Below are 13,508 nucleotides of genomic sequence, written 5' to 3'. Positions count from 1 at the left end.
AAAGAATGTGTAAGTTCATGTATATTACCAATTTTTATAAAAATCTAAATATTAATTATTGCAATTTTTATCCTTAACTATGAACAACCATTAAGTAATCTACAGTAAAGGCACACATTTCTAACTTAAGTTTTTTAGCATGTATTATTTAATATTTCATCATTTTTAAGTAAAATTATAATTATTTAAAAAAATTTTTTTTTTGCATATATAAGTATGTTAAAACAAAATATACATTTAAACAATTTAAAATAGCTTTAAATTTAATAAAGCAAGTAATCTTGAGGCGTATATTTCTGATCTAATATAGCATGTGTAAGTTAATATATATTACCAATTTTAATTAAAATCGAAATATTAATTACTGATATAAAAAAAAAGATCTTTAACTGCATTAAGTAACGACTTTGATTAAAGTCTCGTGATCTTCGAGTTCAGTCCTCATTTGGACTGTTTTGACATGGCAGATAAAAGTGAGTGAGACGTTAGAGAATTAACACTCTTACATTGACGTATTTAAAGAATGTGAGTAATTGAAACAGATATGCATCATAAGGTGTCGTTTGCCATCATTATAGCTTTTCACAGGTCCAGTTACAGGGTTTTCCAATTGCTAACACACAATTTTGCAAACTAGGCTGGTTTTATCAAAATACTGAACACAGTTCACAAAACCACACACCCAAACTGCAAAATACCTCATATATCCTGCAGAATGAAGCACTGCAACCAAAACTACAGCATTATCAAAATCAAACTTTTGCATGAAATGGCACACACTTCATTCATATTAGCAGATTTGTGTCTAACCAACTACACACTGTTGGGCATAATGAAAAGCACTCTCATCTTCAGTATGCTTTGCCATAATACTAAAATAGTTCACATTGTAGGAAATTCTTCAGATTGTTCACATGCACAGAAATATTTGCAGAGACACACACACATTTTTATTTTTCACCAAACAAGTCAGTGCAACATATGGACATCAGATATATTTACATCGGACTGAACACAAATATGCTCACAAAAAACAGTAAACTGAAAAACATGAACAATTAAGCATTGAGGTGTTTGGTCAGGTGACACATGTATCGGCCAATCAGATCATGGAGTGTCATTTTGAATGGCAGTGTCTTGAAATGGCAAACATGACTTTATGTCAGATTGTTGTGTGTTATGCAGAGAACTGTGTTCAGTGCGTTTAAAAAGTGCCATTTTGAATTGCAAAATGTGTGTAAAGCAGAAAATGTGTTTAGACTTTTGGAGACTTGAGAAGAGGTTTTGCTCTGTGTGTGTCAGTTTAGATAATGGTGCTGCGTGTGTCGTTTTAGTGTGTCGGCAAGTGGAAAAACCTGTAGTAGTGCGCAGCTGTAGTGTGTGTGCATGACCACTGAGAGCAGCGCTTCTCCCCTCCGCCAGATCTCACGAGGGAACCGCCGTTTCATTCACACACAGTCAGACAAACTCTGGATGATTCTGCTTTAAAACCATTATGTTCTCCTGAAACTCCCTCATATGGAGAGCTATAAGAGGAGACTGACCCCATCAGTCCCGGGCTGTCAGACACTGTAAAACACGGAAGATTATGTAGGAATTAATTATCTAAGAATATAGGGTTACACTTTATTTTAAGGTGTCATTGTTACAGTGTAATTATATATTGAAGTACTGAGTAATATTAATGAACTACATGTACTTACTATAGGGTTAGGGTAGGATTAGAGTTTGGTTGAGGGTTAGTTGCATGTAATTATGCATAATTTACTGTTATTACTGTGGTAATTACATGTGTTACATGTAACAAGGACACTGTAAAATAAAGTGTTACTGAATATAGTGTGTGTGTGTTTGCGTGTGTGTGTGTGTGTGTGTGTGTGTGTGTGTGTGTGTGTATAATGTAAACCTAGAAATAAAAAGAAGATTATTTTAAAGTATTACAACAAATAAACTTTGATATAAAATTATTAAGAATATTTCTAGATGCAGAAATGAGTGGCATTGATCATTGACTCCTTTTCACTTCTGCATCTTTTTTAGGTGTTTCCTGCAGAATTTTGTATTTGCTATTTGAAATAATGGAATGGAAGTATTGTATTAGTTCATGATACCCAAACTTTTACCACATTTTACCAAATTTTACTTCTTTTCTTTTCTTTTTTTTTAAAGAAATTAATATTTATATTAAGATGTTGCACTAAATTGATCAAAAGATCAATCAGTTGATTGACAAAATATTTCTAGTTCAAAGAAATGCTGCTCTTTTGAACTTTCTGATCATCAAAGAATATTTCAAAATATAGCAAAAATGGCCGTTTTCATGTAAGTGCCGTATATTTTCCCGTATATGCACATAAATGTGAAATATATGTAAGACGCATATATGTATACATACCAAATCTAGTATTTTTAATACAATAATGCAGTGTTTTCTTTGTCATTTTTGACAAATACATCCACAAAGTACCATAACCATATGCCACAGCTTTAAAAATGCATCAGTATCACATGCATGTTTACATACATTTATTAAATATGTGGAAAACAAATATGTATGTCACATATTTATAGTTAATGTTGTCCATATATGCGAGAAACCAATACTATACTGTAATATATGCAGATATATGGTATCATATATGGATAGACTCAAATATTTTCTTCACATGTTTGGACACATAAATGTTTATATATGTTGCAGGCATATATTGTGTTCTATATATATAGATATATGTCATGCAATTTAAAATATAAGTACATATATGGCCATATATTACATTTTTGTATATGGGGGCGAGCCTTCTTTCAAAAACATTAAATAATCTTATATATAAATATTGCCTGACCTAACTGACCATCGTAAAGTCAGAATACCACGTTCATCCCAGTAGAAATCTGAGGAAAAAAAAAACTGTTTTTATTAGTTTGTCCATCAGCAGACATGATAAAGCATCAGGATTTAAACCGATGATGGAAACAGCAGGCTTCTGGCAGCTGTGCGTTGTTGTCCTCGACTCTCATTACCTCTTAAATCTTGTTATTTTCCATGCAAGACAAACTCCCGGCCTGTTATGCACTCGCTTTCCCTCAGAAAAAAGAAAAAAAACATGAAAAAAATGAAAAAACGAACCCAAACACAAAACAAAGGCCCTGTTTTGGCAGCCTAATGGTTTGTAATTGTGTGTTTAATGTGGGAGGGAGATGCGCGCTCTGCTTGTGATGTGACGAGCCTGTGTTGAGCTTGTGAGAAAGGAAGCGCCAGGAATATCAATGCATCCTCTGCGTAGATTTCCAGCAGAGAGTGACGTGCGTGTGGGGAAACTAGGATACTTTCCTTATTATGGATTTGACATGAACTTGGCCTCCGGCCCTGGGGAATGTGATGAATGCATTATTTGATCTTCCTGTCTTTGTTTACCTCAGCGAGCGGCCATTCTGCAACACACCGCTAGTGCACGTCATTAGATGTTTTTAATAAACAGTAATCACTTCCGGCCCTTTTGATGGACTGCAGGAACAGTAAACTGCTGAAATTATTTTTGGCAAAACAATGGACTGAATTCCTGGCATGTAAAGCAGATTTTATGAGTTTATGAGCTCAAGGCAACGTGTGATACGAGGCATTTAGCCGCTGACTGATGGGAACCTTGACATCTTATCTGTGAATGAGCCATTACTGAGTAAAAGCTTGTTTGCATGATTGCATCGAGCATGAAAGGGTTCGGATAACTTTGTAAATAAGGTTTATAAGAAAATGACCTATATAAATAACCTAAATATAGAAAAAAAATTCGTTTCAGTGAGAAACTGTTATAGTTTTTATTAATATTTTGAATTAGTTTTTATTTTTCTTGAGCGGCAGATCATCATATTAGAATGATTTCTGAAGACTGGAGTAATGATGCTGAAAATGCAGCTTTGATCACAGGAATAAATTACATTTTAACATTCACATAGAAAACAGCTGTTTTAAATTATAATAATATTTCACAATATTTCTGTTTTCACTGATCAACTAAACGCAGCCTTGGTGAGCAGAAGAGACTTCTTTCAAAAACATAAAAATCTTACTGACTCCAAACTTATTGTTTTTTATTTATTTTCATTTCAATTTTAGTTTTTGAAATATATATATATATATATATATATATATTTTATGGTTTTAGGTTAATTAATATTATATAATATATAATATAATATAGTTCGCACCTGTTTAGAGCTTTTTATCAGCCATTTATGTCTAATATATGTCTAATATATGTGTAATATACGTGTAATATACGTGTAATATACGTCTAATATATGTCTAATATACGTGTAATATACGGCTAATATGTCTAATATACGTGTAATATATGTGTAATATATGTCTAATATACGTGTAATATACGTGTAATATACGTGTAAAATACGTCTAATATATATGTCTAATATATGTGTAATATGTCTAATATATGTCTAATATACGTGTAATATACGTGTAATATACGTCTAATATATGTCTAATATACGTGTAATATACGGCTAATATGTCTAATATACGTGTAATATACGTCTAATATATGTCTAATATACGTGTAATATACGGCTAATATGTCTAATATACGTGTAATATACGTCTAATATACGTCTAATATACGTGTAATATACGGCTAATATGTCTAATATACGTGTAATATATGTGTAATATACGTCTAATATATGTCTAATATACGTGTAATATACGGCTAATATGTCTAATATACGTGTAATATATGTGTAATATGTCTAATATATGTCTAATATACGTGTAATATACGGCTAATATGTCTAATATACGTCTAATTTATGTCTAATATGTCTAATATATGTCTAATATATGTCTAATATACGTGTAATATACGTCTAATATACGTCTAATATATGTCTAATATATACATAAAATATGTCTACCTCACCTTTTTTTTATCTCAGTCATATAGAAACTTGAAAGCTGCTAAGATCATTTTATGTTATAATCTTTTTACTGCATTTTTCTTATCCGTTACATAAATGTGCAATATTCTTGTATGGAAGTATCAGTGGTTTATAGTGTGTTTTTCATTGCATGTCTAAAGTTTGTGTTTAGTCCTTATTTATTACTTTATTTCATTTTTTTTATTGCTGACTAAGAGCTTTGCTCAAAAATTCCCATGCACTCGCACTGGCTGTGTGTATAAAAATAGCATTTAAGATGCTTCCTCAGAAGGCAGCCTATGTAGACAGCAAAGGGTTTAGTTTTATACGTTCAACCCAGTGACATAAAAACGCCTCATAAATGTACTCGTGTTTTTTGTGTTTAGGGTCATTGTGATTTTCAGGAAAGGCCCCGATCCGCTGTTGTCAGGCCGAGCCGAGTGTTTCCTCGCTGTGATCCAGGGAGCTGTTGAGCTTCACTTGAGCTCAATGCTTCAAAACATAAATGTTAGAGCGGTTTCCTTAATGTGCTGTGCAGTGGAAGTCTCTCGCTCGTGGCCTTCGTGACCTACAGCTCCTGAACCTCAGCTGCCACTGAGAGCTTTAACCCACTGGAACACACACCGGAAACGCCACAGGAACACACAGGAATATTTCCACTACTGTGCTGATAATGTTGCACAATCCGTGTAAAACAGAGCACAGCACTGTCAGATATTACATAATCCGTTATTGTTAGTGTTAAAGCCAAAGAAAATGGCATTTGCACCCCGTTTTACTTTGGTAATGTGAAGTATTTTTGTGAAGATGTTCAAGAAAAAAAAAAAAAATTAGGGCGGGAATTGATTGGAGGGTTAAAAAAAGGGGCGTGGCTGAAAATAAAAGGAGCTACATTTCAGAGCTACATCCTCCAAAACATATTTTAAGGCCTAAATGTAAGATTATGTATTTAAATTGCATGTAAAATTTTGCACAGTTTTAACATCAACTAATAAAATTAATGTGTTGATGCATATTTGTCAGTGCTGTAATAGTGATAAAGTGTATGTGTTTTAAATACACAGTAATAATAAGGTTTATATATTTATCACCAATAAATCCAATTTGTTTCAATCTCATAGATTTTAACTAATCAAATAATCTTTGCTATTTTAAACATGTTTATACTTTTCAGCTGAATACATTTAATTTGGTTTCTCAAAATGCATTTTGAAAATATGATTATCTAAATAAAATCAAGTAGATGCATTTAGTTAAAAAAAAAAACTAATGTTTTTTTTCTGAGTGCAAAAAAATCTTACCTGTTTCATTTATGTATTAGTGTTTTAAATGCAAATCAAATGTATAAATCTTACATTTAGGCCTAAATAATTAGAACGATTGCATTTTGATTATATTGCACGTTATTCCAAAAGAAGAATAGTTTTGCACTAATAAATTGTGCAAAAATAAGAACAGGAACGTGTATTAGGAAAGTATAATTTTGACTTTAATGCGAATAAAATCTTCTCAAACCTCTAAGCGGGATCCCAGAGCGAGTATCGAGTCAGTTTCGGGACATTATGGATGTGTTGCATTGCTGTGTTTGATGGGATTTTGGATGGAGTGTTTTAGTGATTGGTGGGATCTCATACGTTTCACAAATATCCCAGCGTGACATGAATGCGCGATGCACATCTGGAGGAGCGCGCGGCCCCGGGATCGGGTCTCTAATGCAGGTGCACGCAGCTGCATGTACGCTATTAACGGGTAAATCCGGGGTAACAAAATAATAGGATGAAAAATTGAAAAGGATTTGGCTCTTTTCACTCGCAAAACATGTGCTGGATGAAATATGCAGACTTTCCCCTGTCAGCTTTAACTTGATGGAAATGTGCTCGCTTCCTCCCGGTGTGGATCATCCCTGTGGACACCGCTCAGATTTCATTTCCTTGTCATGAAGGGGCCCTCGTGTGCAGTTCTGGCCCTCGCTCGCGAGCTTTTCTGATGTCCTGATGCGGTTTCTCCTCCCCTGTATGTGACAGCGCTGTCGACCGCGTGGCCTCTTTACTCGTCTTCATAAATCACTCAAATCCAGAGGCCCACCCTTGGTCTGCAATGCCAGCGTGGACAAAAGCTCTCTGTAGAAATGAGAAACGAAACCGCCTCGCCTCAAACACCAGCTTTGCGCAAAACCACTAATGACCCTGGAATCGGGTCGCCGAAAACGCTTCCACTTTTATTGCATGTTCCAGGACAAATCGTCAACGAATCAGACGCTTGGACGTTTGACATGAAACAAGATAATCACACATTCTGGTCAAAAGGCCATTCGAGTAAAATGGGCCGTAATACTGTTGCCGTTCCAGCAGTTTCTTGGAAGTGTAGTAAATTTCTCTGTGCACCATTTTTTTCTCTCTCTCTCAAACTCTCTCTCTTTTGCTCCCCAGTGATCCATCATTTGACAGTGAATTTGGGCCTGGAGTTGAACGGCCTCAGATGCCTCTTCTGATTCTTTTGACTTGATGCTGGACACTCATATGTCAGGTACGACTTATACCCACATAACACGCTCAATTCATCACTTCAAAGACCGAACGTGAGAAAAGGTGGGGTAAAAACAAAAAAAAACTAAGTAAAATCAGATCCAAAGCACGCACATCCAAAGCAAAGCAATATGTTGCTCAAACTGGATGCTCAACAAGGACATTAATAACAAAGGAAAAGTCACACCATGGCTCCAAAAATGTGAAAAATGTAATGGGAGACTCACTGGTGGTAACGTTTCGAGCACGTCGGCTCTTCGTCAGACAATTAAAAGTTAAACACACCACGCCTTTATACTAACAGGTGACTTTCATCGGATGAAAAATAAATGAAACCACATGACCGAAACAGTTAAATTAATTAATGATCACAAATAGGGCTGGGTATCGATTCAGATGTTCCAATTCGATTCGATTTCGATATTCGATTTTCGATTTTGACATTAAAACAGAACCCAACTCTATATTTCAAATGCATACGATGAATAGACAGGGTTTTGATGCAAGATGAAAAATTGAAGCTGAAACTTGGACGAGTCAGAACAGTCTCACGCCTTGATCAAACACGATCAGGTTATTTTATGTTTAAGATAAAACACATCAAATCTCTCAGCATTAGACATGAAAAATATGTCGTATGAAGATAGATTGAGGAAATTAAGTTTACCAACTCTCAAATTTAGGAGATATATAGAGGAGATATGATTCAGGTATATAAGCTTGTACAGGGAATATACGATGTAACAGTTGAACCTATCTTTCAGTTTTGGAACAATAGACACGAGGGAATTCTTTAAAACTCTACCCTAGAACATGCCTGTCTGAAAAGAGAAATAACTTTTTTATACATCGTGCGGCCAAATTATGGAATGAGCTTCCAGAAGAAGTTGTGTGTGTTCCCCTTCTATTAATTCCTTTAAGAAAAGGTTGGATTCATTTTGCCTGTCAAAAGGTGTTATGTATAATTATAAAGCTTGTCAGTAACTAATGTAATTAATTTTATGTAATTTATTTATGATTGTTAGGAAAACTTCAATTACGAAATCAGTGTTTTTTATAAAATGTTAAAATGTGAAATGATATGTATATATATTTGTTTGTGTTTTTTAGAGTCTGGAATAGAGGATTGTATATCCTGTACCAGAAATCTTTTCAATAAATTTCAATAAATTAGCTGTAACATGGAGGCTATGAACAGTGGAGGAAAACTAATACTGGCTTTTGGGTGATAAATAAATACGGAAAAAAAATCGATTTGTGACCTTTGAGAATCGATTTTGAATCGACCACATTTAAAAAAACGATTAATCGAAAAAGTGATTTTATTTACGAAACTTAAATTTTAGCCCAATTTGGAATTAACCAAGATAAACCCATTTTACAGAATTTACGACAAAGACCACAAAAAAGGATTTCATGTGATACGTGAAAACACAAAAATAGTTACGATATTAAACCTCAAAATATATTTTCCCGGTGAGATGTTCTTCATTCACCGTGTGGCTCCATTAAATTAAAAAGAAGGGAAAATCCTCTTCACCGTGGCAGATGAATCAGTGCTTTCACTGCCGGTGGAGACCGACACACATATTCTGTTACCACAAATGTCATTTGTTGGAATTTAAAAGCAACATGTTTGGTTTCCAATTCCATGCTGGTTTGCAAAGGCGAATCAATCTTTCATTTTCTGCATTTAACTGACATGGTCAGAGGGAGATTTTGTTATAGCACACCCTCCATTAAAGGGATATTCACCCCAGAAAAAGTAAATTCTGTCATCATTTACTCACACTCACGTCTCTCCAAACCTTCGTTCTTCAGTAGAACACAAAGGAAAATCTCATCAGATCTCATTCATGGTCATGCATATTCAAACATGCGAGATGTGAAGATACCAGTTTTGTTACGTGACTAAATATATACGCTAAATTTCATGACAATATATATCATGATACACAAATTCAATTTAAAACTAGAGGAGGATTATCAGTGAACAAAAACGTACATTTTGGTTTTATATGTTATCGTACAACTTTAGACGATTTCAACTTTAGCACGTATTATGGCACTTTTATGATGTCCTTTTTGGAGGTTAATGATACAAAAGAAAATCGTATGGGTTTGAAATGACACAAGGATGAGTAAATATGTTTCCATCCATAGTTGCGAATAAACTTTTGGAGCATCGCATAAAACATTTGTGAATAAACCACCATTTCCAACCCATTTGTCCAAGAGAACCAAATCGTCACTTACTGGGAGAGTGGCACAAAGCATCAGTAATAAAATATCAAAAAGTTGTTATTCTCCCTATGTAATAAATTGTGCCTCATGTTCTCTTGTGTGTTCAGATGCCTGATGTTTGGGAATGTAATCGTACACAAGACCGTCCTGAGAGGACATTATACCAAATCATTTTGATCTCACACTCAGGCGTTTCAGAATGACAAAAACAATAGGCCCTATTTTAATGATCGAAGCGCATGGTCTAAAGCGCAGGGCACAAGTTCACTTAGGCCGTGTCCGAATCCACTTTTGCTAGTTTAACGACGGGAAAAATGGTCGGCGCTCCCGGTGCATGGTCCAAAAGGATTTTCCCTATTCTCTTAATGAGTAATGGGTGTGTTTTGGGATTTACGTGCGTTAAACCAATCAGAGTCTCATCTCCCATTCCCTTTAAAAGCCAGTTGTGCTCGCGCTATCGCAGATTCGCTATTAACATGACGGAATTTGATAGTAGAAAGACCAAACGCGTCTCCAGAGCGCAAACGGATCTGCTCGTGCGCGAGGTAAAAGTGCGCAAGCAGAACATCATCGGGACAAGCCGGATTCACCATATCTTTATGTACACAATATTAATCTTTTACATTGCAATCCTTTTAATTTTAATATTTGGCATGTTTTTGTGCTGTGTGTTTAATAAGCAGAGTGTGTGTGTAATAATGAGAGTGTATGCGCGTTGTGGACCCGCCTATAGGTGCACATTACTAACGCGCTCTTTAAATAACAAAAAAAAATATTGCGCCATTGACTTTAGACCAGGTTTCAGTCGGTCAATAGCTCAGTCTATTTCAGTTCCTCAAAATAGCAACGTTTCAACAATGCGCCAGAACACACACCTCGTTCTCAGACCAGCAGCCCATGGGAGCACAAATGGGCGCAAATGCATTTGCTATTTAAACAACGTGGTGCAGGACATGAAAATGAAAACTGCGTCGGGCTGAAACTTGCAAAACACACTTGTGTCGCACTTGGCGCTGCATTGCGCCGGGTGTAAGATAGGGCTCAATGTTTTAGATGGTGTGCAATGAAATTGATCAGCTGGTTTGTCCAGTTATCCAATCACATGACTGTTGAGCAAAGCCACTTTTTTTTTTTTTTTGCACATCCAGGAATTCATTTGGTCAGTGTGTTTCCATTGTAGTTTATGTGCATAATTTTTTCATTCAATAAGAAAACATGCCCCATGTGAGTTTGTTTTTTATTAAACACTGTCTTTATTGATTTTAGAAACATTAACATAATAATTTGACATTTTTTTATGCACATTTTAATGCACATCTTGGTGTTTCCATTCAGCAGGTTTTTTTAATAATTTTTTCGCGTTTTAAAATTCGCATAAAAATACGTGGCGATGGAAACCTATAGCTGATGATGACAGAATCGCTTTTTCCGGTTCCTTAAACCCATTAGGGTTAACATCGCATGGACTGCAGGAAAACTGCTTTCAGCATGGCCTCACACGTTACAAACAGATGGGAAACAATAAGTGGAAAAGAAAAAAGATCAGGATTAATTAGCACGTTTGTCAGTTTGCAGGAAACACAGTATCGGTTTCATGCCCTTCGCATTTGCCCACCACCTGTTGAACATGATGATTAGGGCGATGTCTATGGCCGGCTCGTAGAGTGGGTAATGAGTGTGTGTTGGTGAGGAACAGGAGGGGCTTTTGTCATATTTATATCAACAATGTCGGACAAAACACTCTAATTATCCCCTTCTGGCCCGGCTCGTCTTACGGCTCCCAGTCCATTTGCTGTCCTGTCCCAGAGCCAGACTCCACAGTCCTTAAGCACATCCTAATGACAGCTCTCTTTCAGTCCACAGGCTTTATAATTGCACAGGCTAACTTACAGACATTATGTGGCATTAGTCCAGAGAGCTCATAAAGGGGGGTCACAGGCCGATCACAATGCATGTGGCCTCAATAAATCTCCTAAGTGACAACAGCGAGAGGTCATATTGCTCCGACTGGAAGGGGGCGAGAGGTGGACTAGATCAACTCGACCAGAGCGCCAGAGGAGAGCGCAGATTCACATTTTCTGATCTGAAAATATCTCAATATCTCAAAAAAAACAAAAAACGTCCACAAAGTACATTTAATGGGGACATTTAATTTAATATTCAACAATATTATTGATCTCCTGCATTGACACCATTATATGATTATACACCGTTTTCTCCAGAGCGGCTATATTAATAACTTTTTTACAACAAAAATGAAACATCACTGAACTTACTTAAGCCGGACTGTGACGCTATTTTCTTCTGGAAACAAACTTTGTTGCATAATTTTCCTGTTATCTCTGTAAAGCTGCTTTGAAACACTCGGTATTGTAAAAAGCACTCTATAAATAAAGCTGACTTGACAATACTCTTCCCATGGCCTGTACTGACAATGAATCCAAAATAAATGCAAAGAAGCAATATTAAAATATCTTATTCATTCATGAAATAAAAAACTGCCAGGACAGATCATAAAACCCAGTGCTTAGAACTATTTTATACAGGGATGCACGATATATCGGTCACCATATCGGTATCGGCCGATATATGTTCATTTTTAATAATGTCTGATATGAAAATTTGGCCGATATATTAAAGCCGCTAAATAATGTATTATTTCCTCCAGCTGAGACACTTCAGATACGCACTGTTCAACATGATGGGTTTGAAATGCTTGAAATATGATTGGAATCACTTCAAAAAGTAAAAATAGAGTAAAGTGCAATAAAGTCTGTCATATCGGCTACATCAAATTATATTGTAAACATTATAATTGTGTGTTTGGGACATGGCTTTTAATGGTGAGACTTTTGTTTTTATAATCAGGCTCTCAAAAATATATAAAATGTTTTATTTAGATTTATCGGCCAATATATCGGTTATCGGCTTTCAAATATAAAGAATTATCGGTTATCGGTATCGACCAAAATTTTTATATCGGTGCATCCCTAATTAAATTTTTTTAAATCTTTAAATTTATATGTAAAAAGTCACTGATTTGAAAAGTAAGTAATAAAATGACATAGAAAAAGTGGCAGGTGTATTATTTAGCATTTACACTCAGATCACGTTGTTCCGTCCATTGCTATGGTTATCACTGTCAATCCAGAAACTTTGCAATGTGTAATTAGCAGCATGTAAAATTTATATTATAGGTTACACAGAGAAAGCGAGCAAAGATCACTGCCATTATTATAACTTAAGCTGTCAATGAGGAACACGGTGAAAACTCCCGTTATAATCGCTGAAGCTGTCCACTCTGTACAGTGAGTCTCTTATTGACATCGTGTTTACACTGTGTTGGTTATAATAAAAGGATTCGTGAGCGTGCAGAACTTTAAAGCCGGATTCTGACCGATTTATGCACATCTGATTGGCCACTGCATTCACACGCTCAACAGGTGTGCCTGTGATTGGCTACACTGCTCAACGCTGCAAAAACACGTTGTAAATAGAAAGCTTTGATGCTCTTCACAGAGTGCTTACACAAACACTCACAGGAGTATGAGTACAGGAGTACTGTACTGCAGAACGGCTGGATCACATGATCGAAACAATCTTTGGCGGGACAAAGCTTCGTTTTAGCAGTCGTTTTTCAATGCAGGAAAAAATATATTTAATGGATATAAAAAAAAAGCCAAAATGTGTTTTGGCTGAAAATTTGTGATCAGATCACTGACAACGCATTGCAATATGTCTGGAATTTGGGGAAAAACTGCTAAATTGTCTTGAAAATGGTGTCAATGCAAAAAGCTTAAGTAA

The 13,508-nt window shown here is 35.5% G+C and overlaps 2 long non-coding RNA genes across 2 annotated transcripts in view; one reads left to right on the top strand and one right to left on the bottom strand.

Moving 5' to 3' along the window:
• Nucleotides 1-7,462, top strand: part of LOC309482163 — an 18,651-nt gene extending 11,189 nt beyond the window's left edge. Inside the window, exon 3 of the long non-coding RNA XR_014200249.1 lies at nucleotides 7,365-7,462. This is a non-coding gene — a long non-coding RNA (uncharacterized lncRNA). The remainder of the gene's footprint in view (nucleotides 1-7,364) is intronic.
• Nucleotides 1-13,508, bottom strand: part of LOC309482152 — a 90,667-nt gene that overhangs the window by 38,931 nt on the left and 38,228 nt on the right. The gene's annotated exons all lie outside the window — the stretch shown is intronic.

This window comes from Leuciscus leuciscus, assembly GCF_965113295.1.
Source record: "Leuciscus leuciscus genome assembly, chromosome: 19".
NCBI lineage: Eukaryota > Metazoa > Chordata > Actinopteri > Cypriniformes > Leuciscidae > Leuciscus > Leuciscus leuciscus.
This window is presented reverse-complemented; position numbering and strand designations above follow the sequence as displayed.